The sequence below is a fragment of the Bactrocera tryoni genome, chromosome 5, assembly GCF_016617805.1.
Source record: "Bactrocera tryoni isolate S06 chromosome 5, CSIRO_BtryS06_freeze2, whole genome shotgun sequence".
Taxonomy (NCBI): Eukaryota; Metazoa; Arthropoda; class Insecta; order Diptera; family Tephritidae; genus Bactrocera; species Bactrocera tryoni.
Genome location: NC_052503.1, coordinates 6,599,094 through 6,622,213, shown reverse-complemented (window position 1 = coordinate 6,622,213; position 23,120 = coordinate 6,599,094).

The following is a 23,120-nucleotide window of genomic DNA, read 5'->3' as shown; positions in this document are numbered from 1 at the left end:
AAGAATAACTCCAACGGCGGCTTTTGAACTGGCACTAAACCTGTTAGAACCTTCGGGCATGGCTACATGACCCCACACTTCAACTGAAGAGCTTACACTGTAAGCATCTGAGGTCCCCACGGTATGGTACACTGAAGGAGGTATCGACAGTGAGACCGTAGAGTATGTTAAGATTCGCGTCAAGTACAGGCATCTTAAACGATGATTGATCCTCTTGGACTTAGTAAGTGAACTCCATCCGGTATCGCAAAGGACCAAAACTGGTCTATGCGTGGCTTATTCGCCTACCAGATTACCCTAACCAAGTATACTTCGAAAAACACTTATTTTGAAAAAAGTCTGAATTAATTCACATATCTTTGAAGCTTTTTGTAAGTTCAGTTTTTCAAAGCTTTGTTTTAAAAACCAATATTATCTTACCGTTTTTTGAGGCACTCGTCGAGCTTATCAGATGCAGAGTAAACTAAAATCTTCAAAATTACAAAATTTTGCTTCAAATGTAACGGATAGTCACCATTATCATTTCAAAATTAAAAATTTTCACTCAAGAAATACGTCTACCGCTTAAGTAAACAGTCACATCTGTTTCTATAAAATATAATTAAAAGCTTTTGTCCTTGCACTTAACTTCGGATTTATGAAAAATATCAAAAGCTCGCACGCAAAAATGACTCGTAGTAACAGATACTTTCAGCTTAGCTAAATTGCAATAACAAAAAATTGCGAAAGATATTTGAAAGCAAAATAATGTGCTATAGCACTGATACACCCATACATATATACGGCCTGGTATTCCACACTATGCTGTGTTGAAGAACTTCGTTGTGATTGGAGCTGGCGCAGAGAATTGACCAAGTGCTTGCAGCCAAAAGGATACTCATTTAAGCTCGCTGCATATTTCTACGTACATTTATCCACACGCACAATCACTGTTTGTCTGTATTTGTCAGTTTTGGCACGCTTCCAAGTGAATGTAAACAATTCTTCAGTATTTTCAAAACTTTTCGCTCTACCAACAATACAGTGTTTCAATTAAATGGCTGTGTTCGAAAATTTAGAAATTGTATGAAAAAAGATTGTAACAGTAAAGTTTTGAGGGCTTAAGTGTCAAACGGAGTACAAGAGTGCGCTGGTACTATGGAGGAGGGTACGTGCTTTTATAAAGTCAAAAAGCTTTCAAAGGAATTTCATAGAGTCGAACAGATAATTTATTGTGATTGCAGAGATATTTTTCTTATTTGTGCAATGTTAAGGTCTCGAACCGGTGTTAGCTTGCTTTGAAACCCACAGATCGTTTTGAGTTTTTTCCCGACATTCAAGTAGCTTTCTTTCATAATGAAACCGAAGATGTCAATAAACGTGTTTGATGACCAGAAACGTCCGCTCTTTAGATCTTTAGATTAAAAGCTGCGAGAGCAACTGTGTAATTTTCTGAAAGCTCACATTAAGCTCCTTGTCTGAAGTGTAATATTCGAAACTAGTTCACAAAAGCAACGCAGAGGCACTTGCCACTGAATACGACAGTTATGAATCATTGGTGGCGTTGCTCGGTTTCTGACACTGTTACTGTGGACTGAGCCGCGAACTGAATTTAATAAGCGCCGAGCAAGGCTGCCACAAAACGCACGCCACTTCGCTACAGTTCAAGGAGTGCCCGATGTTTGGCAATATTCAGCACAGGCGTGCGAGAGGCAGTTTGCCCCGCTGTGGGCTTTCAGTTGATTGGTCGGCCCAGTTGAGTTGACATGTGAAATGGCAAGTGTCGCGCTAAGTGTTTGTACGTGTGAGCGTGTGTGTCGGCACTTAACGCCAGTGCCCATAACTTAATGACTTATTGGACGCTGCGGACGTTTACTGTGTGCTTGTGTTCGGATGATAAGCGAAAAGTTGATTCAAAACTCAAACAAAACGGACATGCCAAAAAAGGTCTAAACTAACTGTAAGCGCCGCCGCGTTCATATTAAAAAGTTCATACACTCGCACAAAAACAGCATGCGGCATGAGTTTAATGAGCAAACGAGTAAACGAGCAAAGTGTCATTTAGTCAACTTGGCATATTGGAGTTTTAATTACTGTGGCAAGTGGCTAGTTGCAACTTTGTGCGGCATGTTAGGCGCCGCACTAGTGCAAGTAGTTGCCATTACTGCACGAAATGATGCCGAGTGGTGATGTGGCGAGCTCTAATGTGGTTGCAACAGCGTTTATACTTACCCCTCAATGCGGCAGATGTGGCAACACTTGACCAACACTTGCTTGCCGGCATAGTTGGCTGTTGAATAGTTTAATAACATCAAAAAAGCACTTGGAACTGCGGCTGGCGGCGGAGGGGCGCCTCTAATGCGCCTTTTATTACTAAAGTTAGACAGGAAGTGAAACTTTCGGTCATAAGCTCAATTTTTCAACTTCACTCTCACGCCAAGGGTGGGCAGTTAACAATTTTTATGCGGCTCACAAGGCAGTAACAGCACTAAAGGGGTAGGTGGGTGTGTGTGTTTGGTTGATATAAAAAGTTTGGGAGCTGAAAATTCAATTGGAACAAATTTAGAAAAGCCAACGACTGCGAGACGACGGACGGCACGAATGACGGTATGCATAACTGCAGGGCGAGGCTTTGTGTTTTGTTTTGTGTGCTACCACAATGGATGTATTTGTTGCATGCCGCTTCACTTCAACTTGTCATAACCTCGAGTTAGTTAATTTGCGGTCTGCGGTGCGACTAGTATCAGTGAGTAAAATAATCCAAAAGCCGGCCGGCATGTTGGTTGCAACAACCGGCCGGTACGATTAGGAAGGAGCTTGACGCGTCTGCACCCTTTGCGTGCGGGGCGTGTGATTTCAGACAGCTGGTCAGCCAGTTCGTTGATTTGGGAAGTCAGCGAGCGGCACTTGTGCGGTTTCGGACGTGAACTTAGTTTAACGAAGCGTGACACAACCACTACGGGCGGCATCTGTGTTTACACACGGACTGTCGCTAGGTGGCGAGTGCTTAGACGCGACGTACGCTGTCCGTACATTGCAGTAATCCTGATTACTAACCACTTTTCATTGTTTTTCACTTTCATAGCTCCCATCCACGTTCTTCTGAGTTGTCTGCTTTCATTTTGCTATTTAGCTACACACTCGGCTAACCCTTGGCGGAGTTGCATTTTGCACGGGAACTCCCCAAGCACCTCAACCCCCAACTTCAGCAGTCGCGACAGTTGCTCGAGACTAATGACAGACATAACCGTAGTCGCACTTAAATACAACTCCCTTCACTTGCAATTCACTTTCCATGCGTTGAAGGGTTGCTGTGTTGCTGTCGTACTTAAATACCCAGTCAGTCCGGCTTTTGTGTCCCTTGCACCGCATAAGCTGCAATGACATTTTGTGCACTTGAAATTCGAAACGCGAAAAATTGCACTACCGCCTTGGCTTACTGGCCAAATCCCAGACTTATTATTACATTTCTTTGCATTTCACTGCTTATTTTCGCCTTGCGCTCTGGCAGATTGAGTGGGTGGTTTGCGGCGCTCGTCTGTGTCCACGAACTCTTGACATAGTGGGAATTGATATAAGCACACGATATCATCTTACAAATGACATTCCAATATGATCCTTGAGCCGGCCAGACAGCCCATTACTCCATTCACACTGACTCACTCCAAAGAATTGCTCACTTAACGGTGAACCAATTAATTGCGAAGGTATCTGAGTGCAGCTGAGAGTTGATTAATGCATTTATTCCACTGAGAGGGCGACGAAAGAAATGCTTTGAGCGTTTTGTTTTCTTCAATGAAAATCTTAAGTGTGCTTGGGAAGTCTACTTCTGTTAGGTGGGTGCATGAAAGTATTGCACCGCGCTGCCGGTCATTCTGCTATGCCATGGGAGAGGGTTGAGTTGTGTTTATAAAGAAATATTTATAATTATTCAGAGAGAAATGTAAAATTACTTTATATTAAATTAATTTGTGGAAAGATTAGTAACTTTACATAGAATATAAATAATTTCTTTGTTTTCAAAATTGCTTCAAAGAGAGAGAGCGGAGAGTTCTCTGCTATTGATACGAGCTAAAAATAACCTAAAGAAATAATAAATAAGCAAGTGAGAAGTATTGAGCTCTCTTAAAACATGCAATACTCTATTATTATAAGCAAAGTCGAAGAATTCGGATATACTATATAAATAGTACAGTTGAACGCTGCGATGAGGTTCTTAGTTTAGGGTCTGAAGTATAAAAACTCACAGCTTTTCTGTAGATAATTGTGACAACTCAGGTCGCGGTATCGAGTTTTAATTAAGAAGTATAGTAAGGATCTACACTTCAATTATTGAAATGAGTAGGATGTCTAGACCTAATGAAGGCTTTTGGAGACATGCCTATGTATACGAGTATGCATGGTCCGCTTAGTAAAATTTTGACCGTCGGTCACTGAGAAGAAGCTTATTCTTCTTTATTGGCGTAGACACTGCTTACGTGGTTATATCCGAGTTTACAACAGCGCGCCAGTCGTTCTTCCTTTTCGCTGCTTGGCGCTAATTGGAGATTCCAGTCGAACTCAGCTCCTGGTCTTTCCAACGGAGTGGAGGTCTTTCTATTCCTCTGTTTCTCGCGGCGGATACTGCGTCGAATACTATCAGAGCTGGAGTATTTTCGACCATTCGGAACTTGCCAGCGTAGCCACTGAGCTATGTCAATGTCGAGTGCGGCGACTCTTTATTTGCTTCGCTTCCTTATCCATTCTGGAAAAAGCAGAACTAATGGCGCTGTTTTGAGGCCAATAATATCAATATCAGCAGCTGTGCACTCTTAGAGAAGGTGGCACCTTCTCTATTTAGTTCTGAAGCTCAAATTATTTTCTCCAGGAGTAGATTAAAGAAGTCAAACAGTAGGGAGTAGCCCTGTCTGAAATCTCGTTTGGTATCGCACAGCACGGAAATGCCTTCCCGATCCTGACGGAGCTTTTGGTATTGTTCAACGTCAGTTTACACAGCTGTATTAGTTTTGCGGGGATACCAAATTCAGACATGTGTGTCGATTCTCGTTTCACGGGTCTTTTCCAAAACTTGGCTCATGGTGACTATCTGGTCAGTTGTTGAAAAGAAGACTATAATAATATATACTTACTAATAATATATACGGAGCATATAATCGGCCAAATATTTCATGCTGCTTTTCCACAAGGTTTCTAGTCTCAATTCGAGGAATTTGCGTGATTTTTCCCATAAGATTATGTGTTACGGTTGATATGCTCATCTCCTTTGAAAACATGTCCTCCACACTATTGGGATAATTTTCCTTTCGGCTGCGAAACCACGTACACTTCACGTGGAAAATACTCGGAGCTGGCAACTGTCTTTCAAATATTTACATGTTTGCTCCGAACTGTGAACGAAACGAACACCTTATTGTATTTTGCACGTGTGAATGTGTTTCACCAACACACACTCACACATATACACACAGCGGTTTGTGGGTGTTTAGCGCGCGGCGTTTGCTTGTCAGTTGCCGAACTGTGTTTACAAATTGCATTGGGATTCGTGAAAATTGCTTTTCCGCAAGTGGAATTCAAATGAAAGATTGGACTATCGCAGCCCAGTGACAAATGCAGAGACCTTGTGTTTGTTTTGGTTACGCGCACATCAAGAACGCGAGGGCAGCAAAGGGGAAACCAGACTTTGAGTTACACGTCGCAGAGGAAACGCATAAAATTCGCGACAATTTGCCGCACTGCGAAGGATGAACGTGGGAGAGGCAAGGACGCACTCTCTAGAAACAGACACACACGTACGAATTACCTTTGTTTAGTGCGTCAAAAGACAAGTTAGGAATTTCCAAATACTAAATACCAGTAACGTTCTCTTAGCGGCCGACATGTGTGCGACACATGCCACCGGTAGGGTGGGGAATCCCGACGTTGACTCGCCTACGGTGATCTTAATATGGCTCGGCACCTGCGGTGGCCGCAAAGTGTTTCGCGCACAAATCGTTCAACGATGGGCAATTCCCATGTGTGCAAACACATGTTATTGTGTGAGTGTGTGTATGGAGGGAGGAGCGTGAGATGTAGGCGGATGTGCGCACATAAAACAAACAAACTCGATTTAGTCATTTCGCCAGTAAATCTTTACCTTCGTGCCAAGGGTTTTTTTTGGGAAAGCAAAAGAGATTGCGTTGAAAATTGCAACTACAAAATATTTGCACGTAATGACAAAATTCCTTAAGCGAGTGAGTGATGCACAACGGCTTGGATTCGTTTCGTTTTTAAGCCGAAACGGCCGAAGCACAGAGCCATTCACTAAATAGCTGTTGACTACTATAATGTCCTTAAGTGGCACGTACAGGCTCGCTGAATGGAGCGATCTATTCACATGTTAAACTACACAATAACAACAAATAGTGAGGCATGATTGTATTAAAAATCAGCGAGGAAAATATGCCCTGCATGAAAATTTGTACGCACTTACGCGACGTCGATCGACGATGATCTTGAGACGATGAGAAGAAATTGGTCTATGAGCGATCAAATCTCGATGGAACGAGATGCTCCTTATATAAAATAAATTTGCTTGCGTGCTCCGATTTATATATATTTTATGATAAGCGGTAGACAGCTTACTAAAGTTCTTCTTCTTCTCTTATCCGAGGCTTCTAAAGTAACTAGAGTATAGTTCTGAATGCGATCGATGGATAATGATAACAAATCTCAATTACTAATTTCGCCAATAAAAAAGGCGTTTCTTTGTAACTAGTTTTGAACCAGTTAGGTTCAATTTGTCGAATTTTCTGCAGGGTTTGTCGTCTTTCTCAAACATTTGAATATAGTTTGTGCGTGGGAACTCACTTTTAGTACGTGCAAGAAACAATAAACGATTTTCAAGTTCAGAAGATAAAATTCGAAACAATTTCGATTATGTGGAAATGTTTATGTTTTTGTTATGTTGATACCCAAACAATTGAGGTATTCTGTAAGTAAGAATAGCAATTATACATTCAAAATGATTACCTGATTCAACGTGAGAAAGAGGGATTTATGCTCGTTTCACTGATTTTGAGGATTCGTTGCAGTTTCTACAATTCCTGCATGAGTTGACAAAACTGAGAAGAGACATTTTGGAATTTGTAGCCATATTTTAGAGTGAATACAGTAGTTTAACAGTTCGAGAGTCACAAAAGGTCTATATTAACCAGTTTTTTGGGCTAGTTACTATGCTGAAAGATGAATGAGATGCCTAATTTGAAACCATATGGATCAAGAACCGTGTCCGCTGATATTAAGATCCAAAACAAGCAGCAAGAAGCAATATGAGATAACCGTTTTCTACAAAGCTGGAATTACCTATATATCAGGCATAAAAAGTCGGAATAAAAAAGAACAAGACTTAAAACACCAATTTAAAAAACATACATTCGAGTAATATAGGATAGGTAAAGGAGCCACGCTTTCACACCCCCGATTTAAGTTCTTGAGAAAAGAAAAGGATTTGGAATGTGGAAGGATATGAAAGTGATCGAACGAAATACTATATTATTTTAGTTTATTAGTTAGCATGTAGCGGCCATTAGTTCCTAAACTGGTATTCTGGACCATAATTCCTATCTTATTTAAGTTGCCATAGACAAGCAAGTTAAATAGAGGCATAAAGTGCCTAGATAGTCCTACAAGGGGCGTGTTAATCGCATATCTGATCAGCGTGGCGAGTGTTGATTTAGCCATGTCCGTCTGTCAGTCTCTCTATACATTTATGAACTATTTCTTCAGTTTTGATACTCTTGCAACATATTGGTAAAGTAGTTTTGTTAATATAACCGTTGTTTGTATCACCTAAAACTAATCAAGTTAAATAAAGGATTTACCGTTTATATGTATATCAATGAACACGATAATAAGACGAGTTGATATCCGAGTGACTGTCTGCCTGTCTATCTGTGTAAGCTTTAACTTGAGAAAAAAATCAGAATTCGTAATGAAACTAGGGAGACATGACCATTGCCATGCCCACAAGACGCTATTGAGAGAAATCCTATAAAGTGCCATAATTAAGCACCAAATTAAGATATAGAAGGCACAGGGGATCGCAGGAGCAAAGGGCACCTGTGGGGAAAACTTTTGAAGAAGTGGCCATGGCAAGCTGTAATTACCAAATTCCCTCAGGATAAATTCCATAAGATCCATCTACCGACAGAGTGAAAATGGATGACATCGAATCTTAACTCCGCTCACTCCCCATATAATGGTACTTTTATAAATTTTTAATAGTGCGCACTTTTAAGTGAAGTCACATATCCCGGGACCCGACCGACCAGTGTGAAATGTGCGAAATCGGGCTACAAACACGCCTACTTCCCATATAACAAAATTTTAAATTTTATTTTATTATTTCAGTTACTAGTACACACATCTAGAAGCAAATAATATAACGGGATAAACTTTTGCACAAAAAGTGTCTTTCGAACCAAAACTATTCAAGCACCAAGGTGCCGAATATGTGGACCCCACCGCCTTTAGTTGACTTTTTACCGAAAATATCGCTCAATTTGTGAGATAAATAATTGAAATTTGAGGGAATCCTTACCTGACAGCAGTATGTCTGTATGTTAAAAATGGGTTGAATCGGGCTCTACCTAATATAAATTTTTTCAAACTTTCGGGTTATCTTACCTATACATTATATCCTATACCTATATATATATCGGCTAATATATGAGTTACCTTGATGAAAATTGGAGTGCGGGTTCTCTAATAGCGGTGCACATTTGTGATTTGAGTTTATAAAATCGGGTGAAAACTTGTCCTAGCCCCTATATAGCTAACAAGTCTTATGTACCTGAAGGTATAACCACTGCTAAAACCCTTGCAAATTGATATACATATAATACATGTAGTATGAAATGTTCGGTTATACCCGATCTTACCACTTCCTTACTTGTTGAGATTTCGATCTGAAGTTTTCTCACCAAAAAGATGCACACTTGTCGGAACGGTCGACATCGAATCACTTAAGCATATAGCTGCCATACAAACTGAATTGGTACAATCTCTGAAGAAATTGTTCAGATTGAGTCACTATAGCATAAGTATAACTGCCACACAATTCAGTTTGTGTGGATCGATCGGAATCAAAGTCTTGGATGCATAGTTTTTTAAATGGAGGAGTTATCTTCATGAAATTTGGCATGGATTATTGCCTAAGGCTGACCGTTTGTAAGGAATCTTTTGTATATGTGGAGGGTATTATAGCTTCGGTGCAACCGACGTTAACGTTTTTAGCTTGGCCAAGCTAAAACATGTGGATGAAATTAATTAAAATGTAGAATTAAGCAAAAATGCTAAATTTCATTAATTATTCTTTAAACAAAACTAATAATATTGGCCGTCGAGGACAGCTTTCTGTTCGAAATTTATGCAAATTGGTAAATTTCACTCTTCGCTGACCACTCAAAACCGAATGAAAATAAACTCCTGAAAATATGGTTAGAGAAAGTGAAAGTGAAATGGGAATAAAAACTCAATAAAAAACAAAAATAAAATTAGCGAATAAATTAAAGAAATACAAATTGAAAACTCGTCTGCCATTTGAAGCCATTCGGCGTATGAATCGTAATGAAAACTAGAAAAGTAATTGCAGTGAATTAGAGAAAGTTTTTGCCGCAGCGAAAGGACATTAAACATTTGATAAATGTGGAAAAGTTCGAACCACTTTTTGGCCTATGTTCTGTGCTGTCCAGCACAGGCGTTATGTCAATGCTCGGCTGAGCGCGGAAATGTCACTGCCAGTGCTCGTATTTTATTCAAAATAATATTCAATGCCGACACATTTTTAATTTGCTTGCCGCTGTCGTCTGCAATGTCAACGGCAAATGGCTGCGGCGATTGGGACGGTGTCGGCTGCTGTACGCCATAAAACTGTTAATTGAATATGCATAATAAAAATGTCAATCAACACGGAACTGACCGACCGGCTGGCGGCTGCAACTGAGCCACAAGCAAGGCTGCATACCGTTGAGTCCTTGCATGCGAAGACAAGGACGCCAGAATGCCACTGTGTACGGCTGGTCAACAAATGGTGGTCGAAAAAAGATCAAAATAATTGGACATAAACATTGCATTTAAATTGAATTACATTTCGATTTCTATTTCTATTTTGTGCAACTGCTCGCCTCGCCTGGAAGTGTGCAAACACTAATCCCCAACAACAGCAAGCACCAAAGGAGCATGACAGGCGGACGCACAGTGAGAGAAGAGACGGCATAGTTTCGGAGAAGAAAGTGGCAAATGCATTTGCTGGACATTGGAATATTGGCTTTGTGCTAGCGTTAAGCAGATTGTGCATTTCGTTTTCATTCACCTCAAAGTGGTACAAAGGCGAAATTCCTACCCAACATACATACATACATGCAACATATATTGTCATTTGCATATGTGTACCGATGTGCATACACATATATCTTTATAAAATCCTATTCTACTGTCTTCTTTATGACCAAGTATTTTCTCAGCTGTCTTTTTGGGCTCACAAATCAAAGTTTTGTGCAAATTACCTGCAATACTCCTTGGCACATACTCTCAAGATTTGCATGCACAATTTAAATGGCGAATCAGCAATTCACTCTCTAAATCGTACGATGAATGATATAAGTATGTATGAAAAATTTATTCGTATATATATATCTGTGGAAGTATAAGAATGCTGCGAATGTATAGATCATATACTTATAGGTCCATGTGTTCAAGAGTTATTTTGACTCATTATGAAAACTGTTAGCCATAGATTCGACTGTTTTCTAGATTGTGCAAGTTTTCAACTTTGCTGTAAGTGTAACTGCGACAGTAAGATCGGGTTACATCCCTTAAAGGTCCTGAATATAAACTGATTTTACTTTATATTGAAAGTGTATCGAATGGGTTTTCGTACCAAACAAGCTGCTGCTGATATTAGAGAAATGTACGAGGAAATAGATTCATGGAAGAGAAAAGGGAATATTTCTTATCACTATACGGATATCAGAGAATTTTCTGCAATCAGTTATACAGTAAATCCAAATCTTTACACAAATCTCAAGGCTTCAATGCTGCTATTTTATGTTAGTGTAGCGCGAGATCCAACTATAGATGGAATACATAGAGAAACTTAAACTTATTTTTAAGCGGGTTTAAAATGTCTCAACTATATATAATACTTATCAGGCTTTTACATTTAACGGGTGTTTCAATTAGATGTACTTTTTTCAATAACCTTTTTTATCAGGTCACGCGTGAGTCGTGTCAGGCTGTCATGGTATTTTTGTTCAGTATTGTTTGGCATTTCATCGTACGCCTGTACAATATTAACAAATCATTCAACTTTATAAGGAAACGTTTACCTTCTGTAAAGAATATATTTCACGCTCTTCGCTCTACTTATGGTCATCATATTCGGCACACTGAGCGTATTATTCGCAACATGGTCACCTATCTTGAGACCCAGCATTCACTATTGGATAATAGACGAATAGACCATGTTCACCACGCAGTGAAGAAAATAATGCAGCCGTAGCTGAGAGTGAACGCGAAGACCGTGGAGAGTCGATTCGACGTCGTTCGCAGCAAATGGACTGACGTCCATCTTTTACGTCAAGATCTTAAATTGATCGATATCGCTTCGCTCTATGAGTTCTTGAAAAGTTCAAAGAAGACCCAACGCTTTCGAGCCATATTTTGTTCAGCGATGAATCCCATTTTGGCTCAATGGGTATGTAAACAAGCAAAATTGCCGCATTCGGGACGAAGAGAAACCTGAAGAGGACCTCACGGGTGCCTGAAATTGAAACTCGTGATTCCGGCGACATTTAGTTTCACCAAGATGTCGCCACTTCTCACACATCGTATCAGTCAATGGATTAATTGAGAGAACAATTCAGTGATTAGATAATTTCACGGTTTGGGCCGGTCGATTTGTCACCAAGATCATGTGATGTTACATCGTTTTTTCCTGTGGGAATATGTAAAGCCTAAATACTATGCAGGCAATTGCGCTTCGATTCAGGCCTTGGAGTAAAACATTAAACGTGTCATTCGCCAGTTAACAGTCGAAATGCTCGAACGAGTTATTGAAAACTAGACTCAACATGTGGACCATCTGCGACGTAGCCTTGTCGAATATTTAAAAGAGATAATCTTCAAAAGATAAATGCCAAAGAATGTTCTTTCGAATGATAATAAACTTTCCCCATTTGAAGTTTCTGTGTTTTTCCTAAGTAGGGAACCTCAAAATGGATCATCCTTTACATGCGCATACTTATTAGACATTTTAGCACCAATTTCCTTCTCTGATGTTGTATGTGCATTTATTGGAACTTTCGCAAATGCGCCTCTTAAAGTACACTTAGTTGACCTACAAACATACCTACATACATTTTAGTATATATTACGACGAAAACTTAAATCGTAAAATACAGTATACGAGTATATATTTGCTGACAGTTCCATTATCAGCTGAAAATGCAAATAAGGCTCTTATGCCCATTTTGCCTACATAAGTAAGTGCTTTTAACGTGCTTCTTGCTGTCATGTGTGTGTTCAATTGCAGTTTCTTTCAAGCAAAGGACAAATCAGAATTAAATTATATAATCCTTGCTATAAACGCAAGTTCCTTTAAGAACTTGTTTAAGATTTATGTTGAGTCTATATATGTATGTATATGGACAAAATATGTGCTGGTTCTGCATTCCTTCGAATTTTGCTCAACTGGAAGTAGAATTAAGCTCTCCATCGTAGAGCTGAAGAATCTTAAACTAACTACTAAGGGCAATAGCTTGGAACATTGATGAAAGTACTAGCCGTTCCCTGGCTTGTGAGTGAAGGTCAGGGCTGCTACAAAACATGAACCAGTGGACTCAAGTTTGTAGTGGAAAGCAATCATTGAAGGTTTCATAAAATAAACCAAGCAAAATTATATCTTTCATCTCTAACAAAATGCAATCGAAATAGGCTTCTTGCTCTCTCAACCAAGCAACGACTAACAAAACATTATAACTATTTCAAGTTTCTTGTCAGAGTCTTTGTTGTGTCAAATATGCATATAAAATTCATCAGCGTCGCTTCGATAGCCAGTGACTAACGCTTCAGTGGATCATTTGAGTTCAAACTGTCAATTTGTGCAACATTGATTGCATACTCATGTGCCTGCAGATGTCGCATTGCAACGCACGTGCAACTGAAGGGCAGTTCTGCTAATTAATTTCGATAATTACGAGTATTTTCCAGAAAAGGCCAGCCCTGCAGCTTCGGTTTCTTAATAATGAGATATTATTCACTGCTTTTGAGTGCTTGGAATTTAATTAACACTGTGCTGTGGCATGCAGCGGCCGATTTGTGGCACATGCCAAGCTTACAGCAAACAAACACACACATACACAAGCACTTCTGCTTATATTATATAAATATATAAATGTGTAGTACGAGTGTTGGCATATAAACAGCAAAATATGAAGGCAGTTTGCAAGCGGCGAAGTAACAACAATGTTGCAAACGTTGATGGCGATAATAAGCTGCATGCCAGGCCAACTAAAGCTTATCGTTGTTTATTGTTGGGTATGTGTGTGTGTACGAAATTACTTATATATAGCTCGCATCTTCAAGGCAAAGTATGGATGCTTATGCACCACATATATCCAGGTATGTGGCAAACAGCACTTGCAACTTGGCAAGCAGTCAAGCACGTACACATACATGCATGTAGGTGTGTGTGTTCGCCCTCAGATATATGTGCGCTAAGCTACTTAAGTGCAAAAGCATTCATTACTATAATTGCCGGTAAAACAGCTCACTTCCCTGTTTAATCGCTGCGGCTGTGGCGCGCGCCTGTTGATAGGCCACCAACGCCATCGCCCGCGCTGCCTGCTGCCGCCAATGACTGCCATTGTTTCAAATGGGTAAACGGTGGCGCACACGCGGAAGCGTTCACGTTGGAAACTCAATCAAAGCGCCCGGCTGGAAGAGCGATCAACGCCGCCGATCTTGATCGCTTGAAAGTAAAGCACCAAGCGCGCGTGCGCGAACGCGAGCGCGCATTTCATTGACCGTTTCGCCGCGCTGAGCACGCGCGCAATCAGACAGCGGACAGGTGGAGCGCCTTCACTGTTGTTGCTCTGGCCGATTTTCGTTGTTGCCCCGCCATCAAGCCGGTGTGCAGTTGCAGCGCGAGCAGCAGCGATCATTAGTAACACGCTGATGGGTATCTGAGCGTGCTAATAATTCAACAGTAGATGAGTTCTAGTGCGCGGCATTGTTTTGGTTTCTGGTCTTTAGCTAACTTAAACATTTTCTAACACAAGTGAGCCTAATTTAAAATTCTAAACTTTATGGGTGCGCGAAGCCAAAGGAATTTCTAATTACTCGTGTGGCACATGTATATATGTATGTATATGCACGCCGAAACATATGTACATGCATGCATAGGGATGTATGTGTGCGCACAATTAAACTGTAAACTGAGATAGTAAACAAATTCAAAACTTAATGACGCTTAATAATTTTAGTACCGTTATCAGCGCATAATTGTAATTTTGAATTTACGCATTGCCTCTAATCTACTCACGTGTCTGAAGCACACAAATCATTGAAACCATAACAGTAAGTCTCTCTCTACGAGCAGCAAAATTATCCGACCAAAAAATTTATTATAAACTACCGTAGTGTCTCAGTGATCTCTTTTCAGCGCCGCACAATTTCAGCTTTATGCAATGGTGTCTCTATTAGTTAAGGAACGCAATGTTAGGTTAGGTTTGAATGCTAATCTCGAGCTTGCACTTGGACTACTATATGCAGCCCTTTGTGCAGTCATAACTATAGCACCTCTTTAATTCAGAACCTCTTTGTCAGAAAAATGCCTGGGCCCAAAAAAATTTTCTCAGGCGTTTACTTTTTTCCCACCAGTGGTTCGGTGGGATATCTGAAAGTGTGTGTTTCCACGTGTTCAAGTCTTAATCTCGCAAACGCGGGATTTCAACCTCTTTTGCTTACATACAGCTTCAGCAGCTGACGTCCGATAAGATTCTAAATTTTAGAGCATGGACGCCGATAGGGCAAAGTCCTGTTCGAGCCCCCACAAGTAGGGAAAGGCTAGCCTCACTGAGGGCAAATGGCGCATTGGATATCCTTTGATCATTCTTGGGCCTTTAGGATCTTGCGCCTGCGCAAGAACCGACGGTAGCCCAGCGCTGGCCAAGTTTCCGCCAAGTTCAGCTATGCATTAGTAGAACACCTTATGAGGGGGAAGGCTTGGGTATCCTTCCTTGCCAGCTTATCAGCCTTATGATTGCGTGCGATCCCACTGTGGCCTGGCAACCATAGGTACTTTTCTTATCTCAAAGAGACTCGATGCCATTAGGTATTGCTTAATTAGCCCTGAATTAACCGTGGTCACTCGATGCTAATATCTCCGCTCTACTATCGGAGCGCTTAGTCACTTCTCTGAAGGAGGCTACACTCCGGATCAGTAAATCTACTGCAAGCAGCAACAGCAACCTCGGTTTGATAAACACTGCAATGAAACTGAAGTTGATGGAGAGTTTCTGACAATATGTCTCTCCACCAAGCTCTCCCCAAGCTTTGATCTATCCATAAAGGTGGTCGCTGTCCCTCTCCTCCAACGACTTCTACCCACCCACAACTCCCTCGCTGGTATGTGGGCAGAGAAAAGCCGTCAGAATTTGGTTTGGCGACTTCATGATCCCAGAGATCTTGTATAAATTCAAAGCGTCTGAGAATTTCCAAATTGACATGCGTTCATTTAGAAACCCAGATTCTCTAAGTCTGATTGCTGCTTTCACGGCCTTATACCTTCCGGCGATTTCTACGTGCACCGTATGCAAAATGGCCTAGGTGCCATGGTTGGAGTGGATCTTAGGACAGCACACATGCACATGCCGTTCGTTAGACGCTATCGAGCTTCCGAATTTGAAAAGACATTTTTTATAGAGATCCTAAAGATCGCAATTGCAGGAGTCATGTTTTGAAGGAAGACTTTAGCTGGAGTAAGTTCCAAAATATAAGGAATATTAAACTCAAACTGACACAGCTTAAAGTGGCCTCGAAAATGCTTGAAAAGGAGACCGAGAAAGGTAAAAATTTAGTGTTGGCAGAACGTTAAGTCTTTAATAGAAAAGTTTTTAGAAAATGAAAATGAATCGAAGTGACTGCAATCTTCTCATTTTACAGTAACAAAATGATGCCATTGTTGTAAAATAATTAGAAAATACCAGGAATCGAAAAAGAATATAATATTAGGTCAAACATGGAAAACAAGGTGGCCTTTGGCCAAACCTTCAGACGACGCTTAAGCTTATGTTGTCTGCAGATTGGAAACTCTGCTTGTATATCGCCTGACCTTCCTTCTTCCTTTTACAACTCTTTACTGAAGTCCTAGCCTTTCGAAGACGAACCTCTTAGCTCAGCCCACTCCAGTACCCATTGAAAAGCTGAGCTTGTTCAGCAATATTTCCGAAGTTCCTTGCATTTGTTAACATTTTATTGGCTTGTGACATATTTTTTCTTGCCCATGAACTAAAAACGAAGTTAAATTTTAGCAAGTCGAATAATTTTTTGCAATTTAATTATTAGCCAAAGCTTAAACAAGCTGCAACACATTAAACAGCCAAAGTGATAAATAAAATAAAATTTTCAAAACAAAAAAATGAAATGCAATCATCGAACGGAGATATTTCACTTATTCGAATTGGATCTACCGCAATTTATTTACGGCCAAATAAATATACAAATACAAATGCAAAAACAACAATGCGGATGCAATAACCAAATGACAATTCAATGTGCGAAAATTTCAAATATTTATTGGGCGAATGCCTTCGAACAAATCCTGCAAATAAAATATGTACCCACACTTATGTATGTGTGCGTGTGTGTGAGTGTTTTTATGGCACGGCTTGTTTTCAATGAAGTCACATCGTCAGACAATGGCACCGGGGGCGGTCAACAATGTGTGTGTTACTTGCATAAAATTGCACATTTTCCGCCGCACACACACACGCACGCACGCGCGCACAGGGCATTGTTTGGTCACGCGTTGCTTTGTTTACACAAACAAAAAACATAGAAATCGAGAACGAAAACAAAAAACACAAAACGTGCTAAAACAAAATTATTACGCACAATTGTGACGTCATGCTGCGTAACGGTCCCAAAGCGATTGGGCCAACAAATAATCGCCGGACAATGGCGCTGCGTAAAGGATCAAACGACTTTAGCGAATCGGAAATCGGCTTAGAACCGATAAATTGGCAGCATTAGAGCTGGCATGTGTGTGCGTGCGTGTGTATGTGTACAAAACGTTTAAACCTACATTTTATGGTTTGTTGCACTTTACAGCTTTTGTTGTTGTTTTTTTGTTGGAATAATTGCGTAAACCGCTTTTGGGTTTGTGTTATTGAAAGCGATGGTCACATTTCTGCATTAAAGAGACGTCTTCGCTCCATAATCCATGCAGATATGCTTAAAAGTGTTAGCTCGGAGGTTGACAAAATCGTCTATTTCGTTAAATAATGTATTGATTAGTCTTTTCAACTTAATAAAATTGCTAAATATTAGTGTGGGTATCAAGAATAACTTGTAAAGGTCAGTTAATTGGATCGATGTTTTGAATCGTCAACGATGTGTTTTTTTAAACAAGAATTTTATATCTCTCGGGATTCCCAAAGCTGGCGAAACTACTTGGTTCTATGAAAATATTGGATGACAGGCTTAGATTGTGACAAAAAAGTACCCGGAAATTGTGAATAAAACTCAAAATATTTAATTATTCATCAATATTTATTTGATGGCTTTCAAAGTAGTCCCCACCAAATGTAGTACACTTATGCCAACGATTTTTTCCTGTCCGGGTTAAGCGGGTTAAATGGAGCGCCAATATCTGTTTGGGGAACAAGAAACACGGAGCCAAATCTCGTGAATACGGTGGTAGAGCTATGGTATTCATTCCGTTTTTGTGGATTTAAATTCTTCACAATCGCGGCACGATGCATCGTGTAAAATCTATGAATTGTTCTTCTGCAATTCCGGCCATTTTCAACGGACGTTCTCACGCAAACGCCTTAATACGGTCAAATAGAACTCCCTATTGACCGTCGGTCTCTCCAGAACTAATTCATGATAAACCACAAATATCGAAAAACACAATAAATATTGTCTTGAGTTTTGAGCGGCTTTGGCGTGGTTTTTTTGGTTTTGGGCATGTTTTTCCCCTCATTCCGAAGATTGATGACTTATTTGCATGTCAAACTCATAAACCCTTGCTGTTATAATGATCTCAATGATCAAGCTTGTCTAAAGAGACCTGTTTCCGGTTCTATTTTTGAAGAAAATTCAGCTTTTTTTTGGGACGAGTCGCGCAAGAACGCGCCGGACTCTCTTGCTATCTCTCTAACGCTTGCCTGATGATTTCCAAGCACCATATCCTTCACTTTTCAATATTTTCATCAGTTGAAACGATCTCTCGACCGTTTTTGAGGGTTTTGTACCACACCAAGGTTTGAGATTGTAATAAAACTGAATCACTGTAAGCTTTTTCCGATTCGGCACATGAAATTTGGTTAGAAATACAAAATTTAAGACAAATTTTTTGTTCGATATTTTTTCCCATTATAAAAATCGTAACGCACCACTGAGGTGTACCGAGTACCGATTTAAGCAGTTACTCTAAACAGATCGCAGATAGCAAAATATATTATTTTGAAATATGAATTATTTGAAGAATTAAATTACAATTTCCGGGTGCTTTATTGTCACAATGTACATATGTATGCTGAAGTCGTCGGATCACTCAATCCTAAAGATTACCGAATTCGAAGGTTTTGAAATAGAACAGGAGAGATATAAGTTCGGGAGTTTTTGCGTTTAAGATGAATCTTCATGAATTCACAAAACCTTCGCAACAAGTAGTAAGGGAACCCTGCCTAAACCAAAACTTCTTGTTTTCCAATCGATAATGTTCGAGGGATACTTATACATCTTTGAACTCCAAAGCACTAAATGTTTGTCTGTGGCTTTTGTCAACTGCTTGAACGAAGAGGTACATAAAGCTGAACGCAATGCTGAAGTGAACATGAAATGTCATTAACTTCTTTCTATGTGCTCTAATTTAGTTTTAACGACCTTTAAAGTGGGAGAAAATTTAATTCGCTGTCACTTGGCAGTTGCACTTCAGTACACAATGACTGCATTAACCCGGCAGCCGCTCCCCCGGCGCTTCCTTCAACTCAACCTGAGTGCTTAATTGCGTTTGTTTCAGCCACTTTTTTGTACTTTTTCAATTTTTTTATATTAAAATTCAACGTCAGCGCATTGTTCTCCACGGGGATTTCTTATTTCTTTCGTTATTTCGGTTTGCATCTGGGTTTGGGTAAATGGCTGCAATGCTGGCGATGTGGCAACGTTGGCAATGCTGGCAATGGAAATCTAAATAGAAAGGTGCGAAATGCCATGAGAAGCGGAAAATGCAGGAAACACGTTGACAAACGCTGCTTAATTGTGCAATTCATTTTTGACTTGTCGGAAATTGCAACATTTCGTTTTGCGTTTTTTGTCCTCTCTGCACTTCGCTGCACATTTCCTCATTTTTCCAGCTTTGTTTCAGTTGTCACACTCACACACTCACCTACAGAGTGTTTACCACTTTCTTTATTTAACAACTTTTTTGTTGGCTTCAGTTGCATCTTCGCATTGTCAAACGAAGCTGTAGCGCTGATGACTTTTACAACAACGCCAGCAACACAATTAACAACAACAAATATGGCGACAAACCAGCTTCTAAATCAGGTTTTATACAGCGTGCATAAATTAGTAGGAAAGGCATGGACAAAAAGTGTATAGATCTCTGTTGACCTGGCCGTTGAGTCAAAGCCTGGGAAAGTCTGTCGGTCAAATGACCACCACGGCTCCGTTTGCATATCCTACTTGACGCCAACTTTTGAGGGTCTTTGAGCTCCTCGAGCGCTGTTGTTTGATTCGAGGCAAACCTTCAAAGAAAGTAGTTAGACGTGAGACATGATTCAGCGCATGTCTTGTTGTAAATATAGTTCGTCCGCGTTGGTTTCATTAAATTCCGGGAAAAAAGTTGGTCAACATCGTGTTATAACGCTCGCTATTAAAAGAAACGGCATTTCCTATCTCATTTTGAAAGAGACACGGCCAATTTTTGGAGCTGCGATCCAATAATGACAATTTTGTTTGCTGACGGAGTCATAAAGCCAGAAATGGGTCTGAGAAGATGATTCTTGCAATAATCAACCACAAGCTCTAAGCGCTGTACAAAACATACGCCGATGACATTGATATAATTGGCCTTAAAAACCGTGCCGGTGGTTCTGTTCCAGACTGGATACAAGGTCAAGGTGAAATATATTCTGTCAACAAACAAATAGTCTTCGCACTCACGACTTGGCTTCTAAGCCACTGTTGACACTCATAACTTCGAAGTCATAAATAATTTCGTCTATCTTGGAACCAGTATTAAGAGAAACAACAATGTCAGTCTCGAAATCCAACGCAGAACAACTCTTGCCAACTGGTGCTACTTCGGAGTAGGTAAATGAGAAGTAAAGTGCTCTCCTGAGGAGCAAAGACCAAATTCTACAAGTCTCTCATCATCCCTGCCCTGCTTTATGGTACAGAGGCATGGACGATGACAACATCTGATAAGTCGGCGTTACGAGCTTTCGAGAGATAGGTTCTGCGGGAGATTTTTGGTCACTTGCGCATTGGCAACGGCGAGTCAATGAAACGATGAGCTGTTCGAGATACACGACGATATAGATGTAGTTCAGCGACATAAGAGACAGTGTCTACGCTGGCTAGATCATGTCGTCCGAATGGATGAAAGCACTCCTGCTCTGAGAGTATTCGACGCAGTACCCGCCGGTGGAAACAGAGAAAGAAGAAGACCTCCACTCCGTTGGAAAGACCAGGTGGAGAAGGACCTGGATACACTTGGAATCAATTGGCGCCAAACAGCGAAAACGAAAAATGATTGAAGCGCTGTTGTAAACTCGGCTATAACCGCGTAAGCGGCGTCTACGCCAATAAAGAAGACGAAGAAGTTTATTAAAAACAAGAAAAACGTTAACTTCGGTTGCACCGAAGCGAAATACCTTTCACAGGTGCATATCTGTTAGTAACTATCTGTTCAGTTTGTATGGAAGCTATATGCTGTAGTAATCCGTTCTGAACAATTTTTTGGAGATTATATTGTTACCTTTAACAGTCATCCATGCCAAATTTCGTGAAGATACCACGTCAAATGTGAAAGTTTTCCATACAAGCCCTTGATTCCGATCGTTCGGTTTGTATGGCAGCTATATGCTATAGTTAACCGATCTGAACAATTTCTTCGGAAATTACATTGTTACCTTAGAAAATAATCTATATCAAATTTCATGAATATATCTTGTCAAATGTGAAAGTTTTCCATACAAGAACTTGATTCCGATCGTTCAGTTTATATGGCAGCTACATGTTATAGTGCTCCGATATCGGCAGTTTCGACAAATGAGCAGCTTCTTGAAGAGAAAATGACGTTTGTAAAATTTCAAAACAATATCTTAAAAACTGAGGGACTAGTTCGTATATATACAGACAGACAGACGGACATGGCTAAATCGACTCAGCTCGACATACTGATCAATTACATATGTGTATACTTTATAGGGTCTCCGACACTTCCTTCTGGGTGTTACAAACTTCGTGACAAACTTAATATACCCTGTTCAGGGTATAAAAATATATGGAGAAGACAACTTATCCTTTCAGGAATACCTTTGACGAAGAATTCGGTGCATAGTTGATAATTTTAAAGCCGTTAGGCGAAAGTCTTTTAAACGGCTATTGAATGTTACGAATGAGAGACAAGTTACAAGGTGGTTGTATATTTCTAGAACGAAAGGACTTTCCATGAAAATCCAGCAAACTGCCGAAGCAGATCCAAACTCTGTGGAGCCTTTCGTCAATTGGTAGCAAGAAAACCTAGGCTAAACACCTAGATATATAAATTATATAATATGAACACATATGTATACACTTGATGCAAAAATATGCCATGAATAACAACCTGAGGTGCATAGTTGATAATTAGCGCGACTTAACATAAAGCTGCTTAAAGGAGCAAGCCACTTTGTTAAATGCTTAACGAATTTTCGCACAATTATTTCATCCTTAATCCTATTACCGAGCGCTGGGTCTTAAAGCGTAATTAAGTTGGAATAATTGCATATTCCTACCTAAGAGACTTACGGACCCATGGCAATGTCATTAATTATAAAAAACGAAGGACGACGTCAGCCGAACTCTGCCGCAGGTGTTGAAGTGCGTTTAATGCCAAGTGGCTGTGTGTGTTTGTGTGTGTGCGATAATGCAATGTAAATAAATTTGAAGAGAAACTAACGAAAATCAAATAAGTTAGCTGTAAACTAATTACAAAGCAGACCACCGCCGTTGCATGCGGCCGAGCGAGCGGAGGGCGGGGAGCGGCAGCGCACACCAACTGCAGACAATTTGCAGTTGACGATGTGTGACCGCGCCGCAAATGCTTTGGCCACCGATGTGCGGCCGGTCGCTTCGTAGGCAAAGCACACACACACACGCATACACCTGCCACACGACAAGCAACAAAAGCCCTTGCGCGGCGGAAGGGCCACCTGGGCAAGCCAGCGCGTCGCAACCGCACTCATTTAAATTGCAGCGCGAGCTTAGCAACAGATTTGGCTTCTGCCTTTACTGAAATGCAGCGGCGTTGTTGTTGCTCGCAGGCGCAGTGATAATGATGTTTCGCTTGACGGTGGCAACAATATTGACAGCAGCGCCGCCGATGGTGGTGGTTTACAATGAAACGCATGTCGGCATGAGTTCCGCCTGGCAGTTTTCGGAAATTTCACAAAACTTAAGCGTCGCTTAGCTTGTGCTCCTCTTCACCTGTGTGTCGCGGCGCGGCGCAGTGGTTGGGCGAATTGGCTGTGTGACTCGTGGATTTGTATTTGAAGACACCGTTGGCGGAAGTGGCGGAAGGGGACACAACGCAGCTGGGCATGCAATAAGCACCTGTCATGGACTTGCTCAGTGCGGCAGTGGCAGTAATTTAAAAGTACTCGCTA